This window comes from Mirounga leonina, unplaced genomic scaffold (genome assembly GCF_011800145.1).
Source record: "Mirounga leonina isolate KUSES-001 unplaced genomic scaffold, KU_Mleo_1.0 Mir_115, whole genome shotgun sequence".
NCBI classification, from domain to species: domain Eukaryota; kingdom Metazoa; phylum Chordata; class Mammalia; order Carnivora; family Phocidae; genus Mirounga; species Mirounga leonina.
In genome coordinates, this window is record NW_023270268.1 from 25944626 (window position 1) to 25954044 (window position 9419).

The following is a 9419-nucleotide window of genomic DNA, read 5'->3' on the forward strand; positions in this document are numbered from 1 at the left end:
TCTGCTCCTTCTCATCTGCCCTGCAGCTGCCGGGGTCGGGGAAGGGGGAAGAATCTTCCTAAAGAATTGCTTGGATCATATTACTTGCTCCCTCCCTCTCAGTCCCAACATTATTATCTGTAAAAACTCAGGATAAGCACCCTCACAGCACTGCAGTGAGGAGTGAAGGAGATCATGTGATGTAAAAGCTCTCAGCCACACAACAGGTACTCAAGAACAATTTGTTGAACTGATCTGACTTGTTTGGCTTTTGCCAGGTTAGCTAGCTACCAGTTACCGGGGGACTATCTGGACTCCAGACACTGAGCCAGGTAATTTATACACACCCTCCTTTATCACCTTCTCATCAACCCAGTGATGAAGGGTCTTTTATTATACCCATTTTGTGGCTGAGGAAACTGAGGCCCAGAGAGCTGAAGTAATCTGCCCATGGTCTCTTAGAGGAAGGGCAGAGCAGAGACTAAAATACGGGTCTAACCGTCATGCCATAGAGCCTCTCTCAATGGTTTCCTTCTTTGTAAACACAAAGCTGGGTGTTCTCCCCTCCTCACAGAGATACTTGGAGAACCAAATGAGTGATAAACCCAAAACAGTAGGCCTGGGAGGGCCCTCAGAGATCATCCTGTCCAACCTCCTCATTTCATAGATGAGGAGACTGAGGTCTAGCCGGGAAACTCAACTCAAGACCCAATAGCTATTGGCAGAACCTGGAACCACAGGATTCTAACCACTCTTTCTTTCCTTGTGGGAAGAGAGCCTGCATAGAGAAAATAAAATGGCTTAATGAAATATTTAAAATGAACACTCTTGAGGGGCGCCTGGGTGGCTCAGTCGTTAAGCGTCTGTCTTCAGCTCAGGTCATGATCCCAGGGTCCTGGGATCGAGCCCCGCAGCGGGCTCCCTGCTCCATGGGAAGCCTGCTTCTCCCTCTCCCACTCCCCCCTGCTTGTGTTCTTTCTCTTGCTGTCTCTCTCTCTGTCAAATAAATAAAAATTTAAAAATAAATAAATAAATAAAATGAACACTCTTGAATCACCAGTCATGCCAAAAAATAAAACATTCCAGCACACCAGAAAACCCCCTCTCATGCCCCATTCCCCATCTCCCTCTTAAAGATAACCACTGTCCTGATTCTTAGGAGAATCATTTACTTGCTTGTCTTTATAGTATCATCACTGACGTATGCACCGCTAAACACTGCAGTTAGTTTTTCCTACCATTGAACTTAATAATGTAAGATTACAGGACATACTCTTTTGTGTCTAGCTTCTTTCACTAAATACTGCATTTGAGAGTCTTGTCCATATTGTTGCATGTAGCTGTAACCCACTCATTTTCACTTCTGTATCATATTTGTATGGGGTAGAACACTGTCTCCCAAAAATTCATGTCTACCTAGAACCCCAGAATGTGACCTTTCTCTGAAATAGGGTTTTTTTGCAGATGTAATCAATTAAGATTAGGTCATACTGGATTAGAGTGGACCCCAAATCCAGTGATTGGAATCTTTATAAATAAGAAGGCCATTTGAAGACACAGAGCAAAACAGGAGAACACAAGTGAGGACAGGCAGAGACTGGAGCAATGCAGCTACAAGCCAAGGGACGCCAAGGATTGCTGGCAACCAGCACGGGAGAAACACAGAACAAATTCTCCCTCAGAGCCTTCAGAAAGAGCCAACCCTGCAGACATCTTGATTTGGGACTTTTAGCCTCCCAAATTGTGAGAAAATAAATTTCTGTGATTTTAAGCAGCCCAGTTTGTGGTAACTTGTTATGGTAGCCCTAAGAAACTAAGATAGTATTCCAGCTTGCTTATAAATATACCACCATTTCTTGATCCATTCTGGAGTTAAGGTAGTTTGGATATTTCAGGTTGGAAGCGATTATGGATAATGCCTCTAGGAACATTGTTGATCATATGTCCTGCTGTAAAAGGACATGTGATTCTCTGGATGGCGTGCCTCCAATGCACCCTACGGCTACCTGAGTGGTCATCCTTCTATGGCTATGGCAGTAGAACTTTCTGGTCCTGGTCAGATGAAGGCAAATAGGACAGCAGTGCAATCAGCAGAGCTCTACTTGTGATGCACCCTCTAACCTGCCCCAGCTCCAGTCCAAGCTTCAGAATCAGGGGCCTCTCGACCTTTCCTGCCCAAACCCTCCCCCATGCCTCCATCCCTGACATTGCTGTGGCCCTGACCCAGTCATCACTTTCTGTGTTCAGGAACACCCCCCCACACTGACTTTGGCCTTTTTGGCCTTGCACCTGTCCCCAGCCAGAGTCTCTGAACTCCCTTCTGGTCCCTTTCTTCTTTTGCTGGTTGACTGGGTTTAAGACTGGACCCTACTCTACTCTTTGTTGTCCACTGGGCTCAGCCAATGCATCTCAGACCAAAAGTCCTTAACCATGGGCCCTCCATGCAAGGGGAGTCTTCTGAAGTATTTTCTTTCCATCTACCAGAAATCCATTGGCTTTGGGGAACAGCTACTCCTAAGGACAGAGAAAGGTTGAGGACAGAGAATACAGACATCATGGGGCAGAAGAGGTAAATGGTGTATGTACTAGAAACAGAGATGCTGGTGTATATGGCTGCAATAGCATCTTCCAGTGGCAAAGTCACAAAAAAAAAAAAAAGAATGTTTGTGTCAAACTCCAAAGGGCTGAGGCAAACGGTTGCCTTCACTCGGTGCCCATTCCTCAAGATGAGTCACTTCCTAAAGTTCCAGTGCTATGAGTACAATTGTTTATCTGACACGAACGTTGAGCTTGTTTTCATTGCTGCAATACTATCCCAAAGCATATTGGGTTGCCTTGTTTCTGAGTAACAACATCCCCTTATTATGAATTCTGTATTTCATTTGGACCTATCTTCATAGCATTTGTATTACTCTATACAACTCGTTCTGGGAAATTGTGAAAATAGCAATTCTAAGGTGGATAGAATTCTTTTTTTTTTTTTCTTTTATTTTTAGGGAAATCCTATTGCTTTGATTTTGAAATCTGATGACAAATCTGTGGTTAACTCCACCCATCAGTGCTCTGAAGCCAAGAGTTGAATGTTTTGTTTTGTTTTGTTTTTTTCTGTGAGGATTTCAGCAGCCAATATTCATTCACTCTTTCTCAAAGTCCTTCTACAGAGAAGTTCTGGGAAGGTGGTGGGTGAAGGGGAGGTGCAGTTGAGAGCCAAAATGCCTATAGTTAGGGTAAATGCAAAATTTTTAAAAAGAACCATGACTTTTCAGTGATGCCAATGTCTTCCCTCCCAACTCATAAGTTAATTGGGAGTTGAAGGTATATCAGTAAAGGTTCAATCAGGGAAGCAGAACCTTGATGAGTAATGCAGAAAAACACAAATTTGGTATAGGGGTTAGACCTTGAGTAATGGTGAGAGCTAGTGAAGATGTCTGTGCAGAGCTATTATCTCTCATTTGGTGGGGGTCAGTCCTGAAGTCGCTGTAGGTTGGCAGGCCTGGAATGGAAAGAAGGTAGGACATGAAGTGGAGGAAAGCAAGGGCAAGATTACTATAACCTCTGGAAACAAACAGTAATCTACAAGGACAATCTGAAATCCATGAAGACCAACGGCACCACATATCTGTCTCCCATCATCTCAACTTCTACTACATGGAAGCTGGGACCCTTCATCATGGAGCTGCACACACACCTGGCCAGGGTTCAGAGAAGCTGCAAGAGGAGGGCCAGAGGGAGTGGGGGACATGCAGGCCCACTGCTGCCCTGCACCAGCTGAGTCAGCCTGTAGATCAATAAATGAGCTACAGCAACACCCTACACTAACCTTCAGAGCATGGTGGCTGAAGCTTCACCTCCAGCTTCCAAATCTCATGCAAATTTTTCATATGGCAGTTCTAGCCCAGACCGTATAGGAAAAGGGATTCTGGGAAATGTGGTTCTGGTAGTTAGGTTAACATAATACAAAACCATCACAGAGGTGCAGTCAGAAATACCAGGCAGATGTTAACTACGGTGCTCCACTGGGGAGGCACCACTCAGCTAATATCTCCGTACTACTTAGTGCCAGACACTCTTCTAAGCATTTACATATATTGATTACATATACTCACTTAAACCTTTCAACAACCCTATGAAGTAGTTGCTTTCATTATCCTTATTTCACAGATGAGAAAACTGAGTTCTAGAGAAAATCACAAAGCTAGTAACTGAGAGGCAAATCCTAACACACAGCAATAATGCTAGGCAGTCCTTCATTCATCCTTATTTTTCTATGACCTGCCATTCGTTAATCCTGAATCCTGCTTTTGTTTACTTTTCTTTTTTTTTTTTTTTTTTGAATATATTTTTCCCTCTCTCTGAGAACTGAAGACCTCTGACTGTGGTCCATGAATGTATTATCCTGGTATGATTATAGCTCTCCTCTTCTCTGCAAACCATCTAAAAAAGAAACCTATGTATTTTCTCATCTCGTCTTCATTCTAGGGTAAAAATTCTTTGCCTGAGAAGAACTCACCAGAATATTAACCAGGTTCATTTCTCAAGGTTATATAAGGAGGTGATTAAGAGTCCAGAATTTGAATTCCATCTTCACTGATGGTACCAGCTGAGTGACCTTGGACAAATTATGGGCAAGTTGAGCTAATATTATTAGTAGTAATAGTAGTAGGAGTATCAGTTAGTTATTGCTGCATAACAAATTAACCCAAATAGTGGTTTATTTCTTTTTAAAGATTTAGTTTATTTATTTGACAGAAAGAGAGCACACAAGCAGGGGGAGCATCAGGCAGAGGGAGAAGCAGGCTCCCTGCTGAACAAGGAGCCCGATATGGGACTCGATCCCAGAACCCTGAGATCATGACCTGAGCCAAAGGCAGATGCTTAACCAACTGAGCCACCCAGGCGCCCCACCAAATAGTGATTTAAACAACACTGATTAATTTTTGCTTGTGTATCTGTGCGTCTGCAGATCTAGGCTGGCATCAGCTGGGTGACTCTACTTCAAGCTGAAGATCCAGCTGGGCTTCAATCTTCACTGATTTGGGGCTTATGTCTGTTGCATGTGTATTGTGTTGCTAGGAGGCAACTACTGAGCACAAGCTCTTCTCCTGGTAATGGAAGAGGCACAAGAAAAACAAACAGAATCTGGCACTGGCCCTTTAGACCTAGACTCAGATCTGTCATACCATCATGTTTATTCACATTCCATTGGCCCAAGTGCAAGTCAAGGTCAGGGAAGTACAAATATAGATGGCAAATATAGATGGCAGAGGGTATGGACAAAAAGAGGGGAAAGAACCAGAGCCAATAATTTATCATATTTAACAATATTATTATTATTATTAAAAAGCAAACAACTCTTCTTAAGTTCTCCTTTAAATACATTTCTAGATCTCAGAAATTTAACGTTCAGAAGAAAAGCAGAAGTGAGTGGATATTTCCAATTTGGACAGTTGACTAAATGGACAGCATTCAGAGGAGAATTTCAGGCTTGTTTCTCTGCTCTCCTCCCAACACCTCTAGGTCAAATTCTGCCCCATGATATCCATTGTAAATTCCTGTGATCCACGGGCATGGGTCCATTGGTTGATGTCATCTCCATATCGGGATCCTTCCCAGCATCAACTGCAGGCCTCAAACATGATTAGGTGAACTTGAAGCCTGACCTAGTGGACAGAGGGCCCACTCCAGGGTCTCACCGTCTCCTCCGTTTCCATTCTAAACATCTTACCCAAGGACATTTCATCCCCGACATATAAAATTAGGGCCATGATTCTCAAGAATTCTAGGCACAGATCATGCCTCCAGGGAGAAAAGTCTGTTCCTTCTTTGTGATTCAGTTACGGCAGAGGTACGCAGCTCGAACTTCCTTGCTTCTACATGTCTGTATCCAGTAGCTTCTTATCTGCTTGTTAATGTGGCATTTGTTTAAAAAAAAAAATGTTTTGTTCCCATGGTGGGGAGTATCATCCATATTGACTCTCCTGGGTGAGCTTTCTTCATTTATTTCTTCTGGAAAAAGAATAAAAACATTTTTTTGGAGCAGAATGAACATCAGTCAGCTGAGTTCCCTGTAATTGGGGCAGCCTTCCCCCGGAAGAAACTTTTACTTGCAGAAGTCTTAACAACAACAATAGCACCAAATCAAAACCGACTCCCATTGCCAATTCCCCACCATACTACAGACTCCTTGAAGAAAACAAGTCATGTTGTCTTCATATTTAAATTTGCACAAGGCCTGGCACAGTTGGAATTCAAATTATCTTTGTTAATTAAATAAGTAAATTCCAAACCTCTGTGACAAAGTCCTTGTGGCAAGTCTTCTGAAAACAAGAACATTGCCATGTTAAGTTGCAGTGGATGTGGAAGGTATTTTATAGGGATGGATCCATTCGAGGCAAAATTATGACTTGGACATATAATTCTCTTCAGATCTCAGAGTCTCAGTTCTGTAGGGCTCACTCTCAAAGTCCTCTTCCCCTACCTTTCTCTGGTTCCTTCCCCTGGTGCAAAAATATAGATGGGGTTTAAGGCTATTTGTTTAGTCTGATTCACAATGATTTCGTGAGCATCTACTAGAAGTCAGGCACTATGTAGGGTTTGAGAGATTAAAAAGTCAAATACGGCATGGTCACTGCCCTTAGGGAATTCCCAGTTTAATGGAGGATATAAATGTGTAAACTGATTATCATACAGCATGACAAACTCCCAAATGCCCTAGGAATACAGAGGCAGTACCTCTAGTCCTTCCCGGAAGAGGTGACATCTGAGCCGATTCTTGTTGCACAAATAAGAGTTGGGGGTGGAGTGCAGCTCTAGCAGAAGGAACAGCATGTACAAGGGCTCGTGTTGGAGAGCAGTGAACATTCTTGGAACACCACGGAATTCAGCATGACTGGGGAAAAGGGTTTGAGTTCGGGTGTGGCCGGAGCTATAGCCAGAGAGGGAAGCTGGATCATGCCTGCCACCTCTTAAGGCGTCTTGAGAAGTGTTGATTTATCCTGGGGGCAATGGGGAGTCACCGAGAGTTTGTAAACAGGAAAATGACCAGATTTAAAAAGATACAGATGTGACTCAAGGAAACCAGTTACGAGACCATTGCAATTATCAGGCAAGAGAAAGTGACCCTGGTTAGAGGCCCCTGCTCAGTGACAGGTCCCAGTTGTGATGCAGAGTTTCACCCTACGATGCTCTGCACAGACTTTGGTCTATGTGCCTTTAACACATTACAAGCTTTGGCTCCTTGATTCGCACTTGACTTGAATTTCCTTGTTTGGTGGTCACTTCATCCTGCCAAGTTTGAAGTTTACGGCCTAAAACGTTTGATGGCTTTTCAGTACATAGTTTTCAGACCTTTTATTTTTTCTTTAAGTGGAAAACTGTGGGGATTTTTCACGCTTGAAACCCAGGAGTGCATGAATGACTTAGTTCAAACTTTTCCCAAAATATTGACATTGGGTCAAGTCCAAATATCTGAATTTCAGGCCAGAGCTCAGTAATAGGTTAGATATCTTTGTTGTTTCTTCTTTTAAAGAGAGAGCGAGAGAAGAGGCAAGAGAACAGAGGTTTCTCATTTCATCATTTGAAGAATTAGCATCTGAAAAAATAAAATAATATCCCTGTAAACTTCTCTGATTCTATAAAAAATGGCAGTATCGAATTCTGAACCTTTAGATGGAAATGTCAGACTCAGTTTTCCCCATCACACTGAACCCTCTCCTGCCGTCTTCCTTCCCTCCTGGCTGTCCCTGCAGCCTCTTCCTAAATTGTCACCAACACCAGAGCAGGATCCCAAGCAAGAGTGGCCTGGGCCACTTGTAGCTAGGATATAAAAGAATTTTCCAATGATACTCCAAAGAGAGGTAATTACCAAGTACAATTAAAAGTTTGATTTCCATTTTCTCAGGCCTAGCTACCTGTACCTGATGCTGAAGCTCTACTAAGGCCAAGTGTAATGCAATAGGATATAACCCACTTGCTGTCCCCTCAACAACTCCTTTACACCAGGGTTCTGAATGCTGTCGAAATTTAGGAGCTGTTTTGGTTAACTACTACTGCACAAAACCACCCTACGTCATAGGGACTTAGAACAAAAGAGTTTCTTATTACCCACAATTCTGTGGAGTGACCAGGGGTTGCATATGCCTTGCAGGTGCTGCCTGGGATACTGGGATGGTTGGAAGGTCCGCAGTGGCTTCATTCACAGGACTGCAAGTTGGTGCTGGCTGTCAACCAGGAGCTCAGCTGAGGCTGCCGGCTGGAGACCTGAGTTCTCATCCACTTGGGCCTTTCATGTGGCTAATCGGACATCCTCACCTTGAGGCCGATGGGTTCCAAGAAGCGATGTTCCAACAGGTGAATGAAGAAGGAAGCTGCTGTTCTCTTACATCGAGTACTTCTGCTATGTTCCTCTGGTTAAAGCCAGTCGCACAGCGAGCCCAGATGCAATGGGAGGGGGAAGAGACTACCTCTTGCCGAAGAACCGGCAAGGGAATATTGCGTAAGAGCACGTGGGATGGGAGATACAACTTCGGCGTCTCCGGCGGGTAGAAGAGGAAAGCCAGTTCAAGGAGACTGTGTGCACGGCTAACTTCGAAGTGCTTAGACCTGGATGGGAACAGTCAGACTCAGTGGTCCCTGGGGAAGGATCGGTGAGTAGCTAAGCCCTAAACCCTATATAAAGAATAAGCCCCCTCATAGGCTTGTTGCCTGGGAGGTGGTTATAAATATCCATTCTGTGAAAATGCTCTTTAATTCAGTCTTTGTAATTCTGGCCCAGCACACAACTGATCCTGAGGAAAGTAGTCATTGTAGTTTCCTTCAAAATAAGCTGCCAAGGGGCGCCTGGGTGGCTCAGTTGGTTGGGCATCTGCCTTCTGCTCGGGTCATGGTCTGCGGTCATGGGATCGAGCCCTGCATTGGGCTCCCTGCTCAGTGGGAAGCCTGCTTCTCCCTCTCCCTCTCCCTCTGCCTGCCGCTCCCCCTGCTTAAGCTCTCTCTCTCTTCTTCTCTCTCTGTCAAATAAGTAAATAAGATCTTTAAAAACAAACAAAAAAATTAGTTGCCAGGCTCTGGGCCACAGGTGACGGACCCAGGGGAGACCAGCAGCCAACGAGAAGACCTCACGTGAAACTCTGTCCAATAGGACCGCTTCTTATTGGCAGTGAGGAAACAGCTACCAGGATGCTCAGATCCTCACCCTAGGGAAATTTTAATGCAAAATGAGTTGAGAGAGGGACTGTGGAGCAGAAAGCTGCAAAGATGAAACAGAGAAAGAAAGAAGCAGAGGCAAAAAAGCAGCTGAATCACAGGGTTCTGATGGACTCAATGGGGCAGAAAGAAGTGGACTCCCAGGTCTGGGGAAGAGATGCTTGGGACACCGAGCAACTGTTGGGTTGGAGAGTGAACACATTAGTTCTCTATAAGTCTGACCTCATCTCTTAGCC

The 9419-nt window shown here is 44.2% G+C and overlaps 1 long non-coding RNA gene across 1 annotated transcript; it reads right to left on the reverse strand.

Annotated features, from left to right (window-relative positions):
- Positions 1 to 5813: 5813 nt before the first annotated feature.
- LOC118003333 lies at positions 5814 to 8983 on the reverse strand. The gene is made up of 2 exons (XR_004677318.1): positions 8083 to 8983; positions 5814 to 7570 (listed from the first exon to the last, which is right to left on the reverse strand). It is a non-coding gene; the product is annotated as an uncharacterized LOC118003333 (long non-coding RNA).
- Between the last annotated feature and the right edge of the window lie 436 nt (positions 8984 to 9419).